Genomic DNA, 6,599 nt, shown 5'->3' with positions numbered 1-6,599 from the left:
GCCTGAATGTGTTCCATTCTTTTCAGACCAACAAGGAAAAGTCCATTTATTATACTCAGAGCACTGCTTTAGAGTCTAACTAACCAGGTACCATTAGATTTTCAGACTGAATGGACACTGGTGGCAAATGAAACTTCCAAAAAAATGTAGCACATTTACAATATTAGTCCAGCTCTTTAGCGTCAGCACCATGTGCACAACATCCAGTGAGATTCTGACTCGTGAATTATTTAAATATACAAACAAAAAACCTTTAACAAACAAGACAAATGAGATCAATCAGGGTTAACTGTTTTAATGATTGACAGCCCTCATTTGTCGACGTTCAGAATCTGCAGTAGTCTATCATTTGTTGTTGTTGTTCATGGCTGGTGCAGTAATGAGGGGAATCAGGCTGAAATGAAAGACCCTCAGACACCTTCACTTCTTCTCCCTCACGTTAAAGCTCTAACTGTATTGGTAACATCCTGTAGGAAGATCTACTGAAACTTCAGGTAATACAGTTTTTAACCTTCATCATCCCTTTTACAGCCACGTGCATGTAACTCATCTGTAGTGTCTTCAGACTGTTTACAGCTTAAAAGTTCTGCTGTCAGACCGGTTTGGGACCAGTCACATGGTTTACAGTCACTGAGCGAGAACATCTTCAACGCTCACTGACTAACATGGAGCATTAGGTTTAATTTCTGTCTCATAAAGAAACGTGTGGACCAGTGAAACTGGAACGGGTGTGATGTGAATGTAAATCCCTCAGTACTGAGTCATGTTTGTGGTCAGGGGCGTGTCTTGGCATGTAAATAGTTCAGCCTGGAGCGCTTGCATGATAAAATAAGCCAAAGAGCAAGTCTGTACAATAAGAGAGGAGCAGAACATTCCTATTGGACAGGACGTGGTCCAGCTTACTGAGAAAATACCCCCCAGTTCAGTGTAGGGCTGCTTTGGAGTGTCTTAACTGTTAGATCTAATGTGAGGATCTTCAAATGAAAGACATTGTTTGGTTGTGTGGTTGTGGTGTGTTGGTGGTCAGATGAGGTCAGATTGTGCTGAGTAGAGATGCTTCACACTGACTGTGTTTGATCCAGTAGAAGGTCATTATACACTGTGAAGAAACAGAAGAAGTGTGTCCTCAGATGATGCCTGTCAATCACCCTTATAAAACAATGGACTGTGATAAAGAGTAGGTTCATCTTTATCCCAGCTGGCATTTTAACGTTGAATAAATGTTGAATCAACGTCAAATGTTATGGTTGAATCAACGTTGGATTTGGTGTTGATTTTGAAAAGTGAATCAACGTTGATACGCCAACGTTGTTTCAACGTCATGCATTCAACCTTGAATAAACCACAAAACTCACGTTCATGATGCTCAAAATTGCATGGGAGAGAGGAAAAAACAACTGTATGCCACAATGAAAAAAGAACAATTTTATGTTTTTTATTCTCTCTGTAAATTTATTCTCTGAGAACATGGAACAGCAGGACTTCAAACAAAATGTCCAGCAATTACAGGGTATCGAAGAACTTGCATCAGGCTGAGTATAAAGAACGTCAAAGATAAATCTTACCTCTTGCGGCCACCACCACCCAACCTCTCCGGTGCATACTTGAGGTATTTATGTGGTTGAGGTATTGTGTGATTTTGTGTGTGCTGAGAACAATGTCTAAAGAGGAAAAGCAAACTGCAGCTTAGTTTATAGTCAAATACTGTACATCCTGTGTACAAATACTGTACATCCAGGGTGCAACCTGTGCCTTTTACGTGACTTAAGAAGGGCTGGAAGATTAAAAGCGCAATGGACACGTACACACTTTAGTCTAACAGCTATGAGGCTAACTTCATACCCCTGGCGCACTGTCCATGGTGCGGAACGTATACATACATAAATGCACTCACAGCTTCAGTGTTTAAAAATATCTGTTTAATAAATAAATACATTCCTCACGATACAAATTAAAATTTAAGTGACTTGAAAGATAAAAATATAATTATTCTGTGGTGCTGTAAGCTGCACGCTCCTCTCTGTTATGTGCTCAGTAAATAATAAATTATCTTCACAACACCTGGCCAGGATAGCTAACCAGCTAACGTTACTGGGCTAACATGTGTAATTAATAAAATGATGCCCCTCAGGTAAAACCGACTTACCTTAACTTCAAATTAACTCTCCCGACGTACTCCACTCACTCTGTACAGTCTCGCGAGATTCTCACCGCCGGGTCTGGTGAAATAGAAAAAATGCCTTGATATTAATAGATGATATACCGCACATATATGCAAGAAGAAAAATTAAAAAGGACATACATATACATTTATATTTCACGCCCAAACTATGAAGCAAAAGTACAATAACTTCACACACAAAACAGCAGCACTTACCAGTTTAACTCATTTCAGTCAACTGAACAAATGTAATCAGCAAATAACTGCTCGTTTTCAATTCATGTACCATATAGTTGTCCAGGCTCAGTGCCATCCATCCCATAGACATATAGAAATAGACGCCTCATGGACTGACACCGCCTATTGGCGATAAAATATTTGCATACACCTCAGAAAGTATGTAGCTGCACTCCTGTACATACACACACACACACACACACACACACACACACACACACACACACACACACACACACATATATATATATATATATATATATATATATGGGTCATTCCATGGAAATGGCACATTTTGAGTCCTCATCTCCTCTTTAGGGGTATTTTATCTACTGGGTCACAAAAATCTATATTTTAACAGCTTTACACATACATTGAAATATCTCCTTTAATACAGTGTATTTTTTTTAATTTGATCTTTTTATGAGAACTTTATTTATTTATTTTTGCTGACACCACCTATTGGCCTTCAACGAAAGTATACTTAGAATATACCAAATACAACTATAAAAAAGTCCATATATTTTGATGTCAACCTAAACAACTGTCTGTGTTTAATTGTTTGTGATATTATTTTTCAAAATTAATTGATAATTATTTATTAAAATCACATTATTTAGTTCTGTACCTAAGTAACCCCTCAACCCCATAACACAAATGAATCTCCCCCACAAAAACAATGGTATGATCCATATGATCCATATACATCAAGAAGTGACATCACTCAAGTCTTTTGGACAACAGGACAGCAAAGACAGGCAAGTGGCTTCCTTCTTTTATTTAATTTTGGTCATTTATCTTGTGATATTGTGGTCGCCAAACTCAGTGACTCAACACCGTCACATGAAAAAAAGATAGAAAACTATTACTTATAAAAAAAGTTTTTTTATTTCAAAACTATATGCTAATTCTGAATCTCATGCATGCCATGTGCTCTCTCTCTGGTATACAGTATGTAGAGCAGCGGCCATTTTGTGCAAAAATCACAACCCCGTCACACTCAACCCCGTTACATGTTTGACTGTAACGGGGTTGTGAGATTGTGATGGGGTTGTGATTTTAAGACTTTGGTTGTTAAGTTACCTACTTATTTTAAGAATTATTATATTTGATTAACTTTCTTTTACCACACGCACGCTGAATGTAATCTATGTTCCATGTTTAAGATGGCACCAACAACAGCAGCAGAAAGGCAGAGGAAGTATCGGGCATGCCTTAAAAGTGATCCAGAAAGAAGGGAGAAATACTTGCAGAGTGAACGTGAGAGATGGAGAAAGAATGTAGAGGAAGGGAAAAAGAAAGCAATTAAGGACTTAAGTAAAAGAGAACAGCGCCAGAAACGAAAAATGTGGAGAGCAGCATACAAAAGGAGCAAGGAGAGGAGAGTAGCGCTCAAGAATTTAAGCACTCCTCCACACAGTCCAGATCAGGGAGATCACCCAGAGCAGTCAGGATCTTCAAGGTTAAGGCAATGGGCTTTTAACAGTGTTAGAAAATGATTTTTACACAATTTGATTTTAAAAAGCGGGGAGAGGAGGGGGAAAAGGCTTAATACTAGGGGCAGCCATGGTCTGGTGTTTAGTGCACTTGGCTTGTGATAGGAAGGTTGCCGGTTTAATTACTAGAGCCAACAGGTCACGACTGAAGTGCCTTTGAGCAAGGCACCTAACCCTTAACTTCATTGTTTTGTTTTGTAGGCAACGTCTGGTGGCACAGAAGAGGAACAGAAAAGAAAGAAACAAGCTCAAGAGGCAAATAAAAGAACTCAAGGAAAAAGTTGAAAAAGAAAGAAAAATGAAGGAAAAATACAAAAAAAGGTGCCAACGTTTAAGGAAACATTCTGATTCACCACGGTCAAAAGTAAATCTACTAACTGCAAATTGCCCTGTTAACCCCAAAATCAAAAAGACATTGCTTTACCACCAATCACTAATTCAGGATATCAGTAATAAATACAAAAAAGCCACCAAGGATAGTGAAAGACAGCTGATTGCCAAAGTTACAACAGGAAGGATTGTAAAAAAATACAGGTTGCAAAGATTTGCCAGTGAGTCTCTTGGATTTTCAAATAAGCATTTCAAACATAATGAGGGTCTTCATTTTGAAAGAAAGAGGACCAGCAGATTCACTGGTGACTTTAAAAAAAGAATAAAGGCATTCTATCTAAGAGATGATGTCAGTAGGATCACCACTGGAACCAAACAAACACTCACAAGAAACAAGGTCAAAATGCAGAAAAGGTTCCTGGTGGATACACTGCAAAATATTCACAGAAGATTTTTAGCAGAAAACCCAGAACAAAATATATCATATTCCTTTTTTTGTTATCTTCGCCCTTTTTGGGTTGTTAATCCAACAATCTCTGAACGAGACACATGCATGTGTAAATTGCATGAAAATCTGAGCTTTCTGGCTGTGAAGCTCAGTCAGCTAAAACTTGTTAAAACTGCCAATCTGGAACAGTTGGTAGAGATGGTGTGCTGCAACTCATCCAACAAAAGCTGCATGTATGGAGAGTGTGATCACTGCAAGCACAAGAGTGTCCCTATCTCAAGTGCATATAACAGTACTTCAAATGTTTCTTTTACCCAGTGGGTAACGGAAGAGAAGGAGATGGATAAAAAGAAAGAGGGAGAAAAGGCAACTGTCAAGGTGACGATTAAGAAATCTGTGGAGAGCACACAAGAAGACCTCATGGAGCTCTTCCACAGCTACATAAAGCGATTTAAACAGCATCACTTTAACATCAAGCAGCAGTATGCCTTCTGTCGTAAACTGAAGAAGAACATGTCAAGGGAAGAGGCTTTGATACATGTTGACTTTTCAGAAAATTACAGCTGTAAATACAGCTCCCAAGTTCAGGCGGTCCACTTTGGGCCTTCACATCAACAGGCCACCCTTCATACGGGTGTGTTGTATGTTGGCAGACACCCAGAGCCTGCGTGCTTTTGCACCATCTCCCCCAGTAGATACAAAAGCCCTCCAGCAATATGGCAACACCTACATCCTGTGCTGGATTATCTTCATACCCAACATCCACAAGTGTCTGTGCTGCACTTTTTAAGTGACGGCCCGTGTACTCAGTACAAACAACGAGGCAACTTCTTCCTTTTCACCACAGAACTGGACAAAAGAGGATTCAAGGCTGGTTCTTGGAATTTCTTTGAGGCTAGTCATGGGAAAGGAGCACCACATGGTGTTGGGGGAGCCTTAAAAAGAACAGCTGATATGATGGTGGCAAAGGGCCGTGACATCCCAGATGCACTAGAATTGTACAATGCCTTGACAGAGACAAACACAACAGTGAAACTGTTCTTTGTGAAAAGTGAAGATGTTGAGGAAGCAACGCAAAAAATGCCAAAGCTGATACCAGCTGTTCCTGGCACCATGAGAATTTACCAGGTCATTACTCTGGCTCCAGGAGAACCGATATCTCGTGATTTAAGCTGCATGTGCACAACACGGAAGCAGTTTATCTGCAAGTGCTTCAACACCCAGTGTTTCAGTTTTGGCCAGAAGATAACAACCACTGTGCCACAGACAGCCAGTGAGGGGAATCCAGAAAAGGATATCCAGTGGGAAAGTCCAGAGCTCATTGGGAAATGGTGTATTCTCAGATATGATGACGATTTGTATCCAGGCATCATTCTGAACATACAGGAAACACATGTCCAGGTCAAATGTATGCATCGTGTCGGGTCAAACCGATTCTTCTGGCCGCATCAGGATGATATTCTGTGGTACTTGTTTGATGATGTCCTTGAAGTCATTCCACCCCCGCAGCCTGTGACAAAGCGCCATGTGGAGGTCTTGAAAGAGGTGTGGAACCGACTTACAGGCTGAAGTCCATGGTGCAAGAGGCACATGCATACATACACAAATACAGACACACTGAAATAATTAACAGTTTGATCAATATTATCAGTACACAAGTTTAATTGCATGTGCAGTAACAGGCATAGGTGTCTTTTAGTACACCTCTCATCATTTAATTTCAAACGTATGTTTGACCAAATAAGCCTTGGTTCTTATGCCTGAAAACACAGGACACAAATACACACACAAAGACAGACAGACAGACATACACATACACACACACACACACACACAATCTCACACACTCACGCTCCACTTTGTCAACACGAGTTATTCTGTTTAGAATGTTTTCTAGATTAGATGTTGTTGTAGTTGCCATTGTTTT

The 6,599-nt window shown here is 39.8% G+C and overlaps 1 long non-coding RNA gene across 1 annotated transcript; it reads right to left on the bottom strand.

The window, feature by feature from the left end:
* Window positions 1-279: 279 nt before the first annotated feature.
* On the bottom strand, window positions 280-1,660 carry LOC108415326. Its single transcript, XR_001856996.2, has 2 exons — window positions 1,566-1,660; window positions 280-1,099 (listed from the first exon to the last, which is right to left on the bottom strand). It is a non-coding gene; the product is annotated as an uncharacterized LOC108415326 (long non-coding RNA).
* Window positions 1,661-6,599: the final 4,939 nt, after the last annotated feature.

Source organism: Pygocentrus nattereri, chromosome 20 (genome assembly GCF_015220715.1).
Source record: "Pygocentrus nattereri isolate fPygNat1 chromosome 20, fPygNat1.pri, whole genome shotgun sequence".
In the NCBI taxonomy this organism is placed as follows: Eukaryota; Metazoa; Chordata; class Actinopteri; order Characiformes; family Serrasalmidae; genus Pygocentrus; species Pygocentrus nattereri.
Note: the sequence above shows the minus strand (reverse complement) of the source record. Positions and strands in the feature narration are given on the sequence as shown.